Here is a 3,255-nt window from a genome sequence, read left to right as displayed (position 1 = left end):
ATATTGTTCACAAATCTGTTTAAATCTGTGTTAGTGAGCACTTCTCCTTTGCCGAGATAATCCATCCACCTCACAGGTGTGGCATATCAAGATGCTGATTAGACAGCATGATTATTGCACAGGTGTGCCTTAGGCTGGCCACAATAAAAGGCCACTCTAAAATGTGCAGTTTTATCACACAGCACAATGCCACAGATGTCGCAAGTTTTGAGGGAGCGTGCAATTGGCATGCTGACTGCAGGAATGTCCACCAGAGCTGTTGCCCGTGAATTGAATGTTCATTTCTCTACCATAAGCCGTCTCCAAAGGCGTTTCAGAGAATTTGGCAGTACATCCAACCGGCCTCACAACCGCAGACCACGTGTAACCACACCAGCCCAGGACCTCCACATCCAGCATCTTCACCTCCAAGATCGTCTGAGACCAGCCACCCGGACAGCTGCTGCAACAATCGGTTTGCATAACCAAAGCATTTCTGCACAAACTGTCAGAAACCGTCTCAGGGAAGCTCATCTGCATGCTCGTCGTCCTCATCGGGGTCTCGACCTGACTGCAGTTCATCGTCTTAACTGACTTGAGTGGGCAAATGCTCACATTCGATGGCGTCTGGCACTTTGGAGAGGTGTTCTCTTCACGGATGAATCCCGGTTTTCACTGTACAGGGCAGATGGCAGACAGCGTGTATGGCGTCGTGTGGGTGAGCGGTTTGCTGATGTCAACGTTGTGGATCGAGTGGCCCATGGTGGCGGTGGGGTTATGGTATGGGCAGGCGTATGTTATGGACAACGAACACAGGTGCATTTTATTGATGGCATTTTGAATGCACAGAGATACCGTGACGAGATCCTGAGGCCCATTGTTGTGCCATTCATCCACGGCCATCACCTCATGTTGCAGCATGATAATGCATGATAATGCACGGCCCCATGTTGTAAGGATCTGTACACAATTCCTGGAAGCTGAAAACATCCCAGTTCTTGCATGGCCAGCATACTCACCGGACATGTCACCCATTGAGCATGTTTGGGATGCTCTGGATCGGCGTATACGACAGCTTGTTCCAGTTCCTGCCAATATCCAGCAACTTCGCACAGCCATTGAAGAGGAGTGGACCAAGGACCAACATAACAACCTGAACAACCTGATCAACTCTAAGCGAAGGAGATGTGTTGCACTGCGTGAGGCAAATGGTGGTCACTGACTGGTTTCTGTCTAATCAGCATCTTGATATGCCTCACCTGTGAGGTGGATGGATTATCTTGGCAAAGGAGAAGTGCTCACTAACACAGATTTATACAGATTTGTGAACAATATTTGAGAGAAATAGGCCTTTTGTGTACATAGAACAAGTCTTAGATCTTTGAGTTCAGCTCATGAAAAATGGGGGCAAAAACAAAAGTGTTGCGTTTATAATTTTGTTCAGTGTATATATTTATTGTCACAGTTCTGTTAGTTTGGACTCTGTTTGCTTACTTTTCCCGTTGTCATGGTTATTGATTTGATTTCGTCATTAGGTTCAGCGGTCTTATTAATTATTCTTGTTTGGTCTGTCTATTTAAATTGGTGTCTGTGCAGTTTGAGTTTGTCGGGTCTTAAGTTAACATTGATGTGTATGTATCACCAGCCTTCCCTTTCTGGATTAACCTGTGTGGATTTATTAAAGACTGTAAGCCTTCATCTTCGTGTGCAGGGGCGGATCTAGAAAATAATTTTTAGGGTGGCAAAGGGGTGGCATGGGGTCTATGAGGGGTGGCGACACCAAAGCAAGCCCCCATGCATACTTTTTGGGGATTTATGGTCTGACATACACAGTTGTGTTCACAAATATTGTATTACCATTAAGTAATCATCTATACTGTTTAAAAAACACCTGAGAAAGAATAGAATAAATAAATGTTTATTTTTTTATTTAATTTTTTTACTGACAGGTAATCCTGAGAAGGTAGGTCAGATTTTAGGTAGCTCAACTCCTTTGAAGGCAGCAAAGCACATTTCTGATCAATAACTCCTGTAGAATGATGCGAGTAAGTATGAATATTGACAGTATATCAAAGCCCTATATGCATTTTCTGATTAGCATTATGTACATTACTATGCATATAACTTCTTCGTGTGCAGGGGCGGATCTAGAAAATAATTTTTAGGGTGGCAAAGGGGTGGCATGGGGTCTATGAGGGGTGGCGACACCAAAGCAAGCCCCCATGCATACTTTTTGGGGATTTATGGTCTGACATACACAGTTGTGTTCACAAATATTGTATTACCATTAAGTAATCATCTATACTGTTTAAAATTAAAAATAAATAACATTTCAATATCCATCATGGCAGCAAATCAATACACAATAGAATTGCACACACAAAATGCAAAATGCCTCACATCTCTTGCCAAATTAAGCGCTGCATTCAAAATATCACAAACATCTCAAAAGCAAAGTTTTGCAAACACCTTTTCCATAATATTAATTCCTGTTAGATTTTTGTGTGTTACATAGAGAATTGTGTGCTGTGTTTTGCAAAATGTGTTTTATGAAATTGAAAACAGTCAAAGGCTGAGAATTAGCATATGGTTTTGCAGATTTGGTGTGTGTGCTTCTGCTGTTTGAGTGTCAGCCTTCAGAAACTGTGTGACAAGGAAAGATTTTGTTTGTAAGCAATTGAAAAAAACTGTAAATGCTTACACACAATTCAAATACACAGATGACTTTCCTGCCCAGTGAACACTGAGATCTATAAACTGTAACAAAAACTCTTATAGGATTCAGGAATTATTTTTGCAGCTCAATGTCTATTACAGTATACATAAATGAAATTACAGATACAGATGTATAATTCAGCAATGAACTTTTGGGAAAAAATAATTTTTTGTAAAGTAATCTTGCAGTAGATGAAAAGCACTAGAAAAGTTCAAATACCAAAGAATTGTATGAATTTGGCATGCACCACAATACAGTACAGTAAAAAAATAAAATTAAAAAAGTACATTTAGCATCCTCTGCACATTTGGCCAAATTTCATTACAGTATACAGTACTATAGCAGTTTCTTGGTCTCCTGGAACTGAGATAATATTTCACCTATGCATACCTTAAAAATAAAATAAAAATACTTATGTCTTTACAGAATTGTCCACTTGGAGCAAATAGTTTTCATATGAAAATGTATTGTATACAATATCCAGTAAAAAAAGAGAAATGTTGTTGAAATATTATAAGGGTGCATCATATCTCAATAATGTTTATGAGATTTTAAACAAC

The sequence above is a fragment of the Sinocyclocheilus rhinocerous genome, unplaced genomic scaffold (genome assembly GCF_001515625.1).
Source record: "Sinocyclocheilus rhinocerous isolate Xijiao unplaced genomic scaffold, SAMN03320098_v1.1 scaffold888, whole genome shotgun sequence".
Classification (NCBI taxonomy): Eukaryota; Metazoa; Chordata; class Actinopteri; order Cypriniformes; family Cyprinidae; genus Sinocyclocheilus; species Sinocyclocheilus rhinocerous.
The sequence above is the reverse complement of the archived record's forward strand: the minus strand, read 5'-3'. Positions refer to the sequence as shown.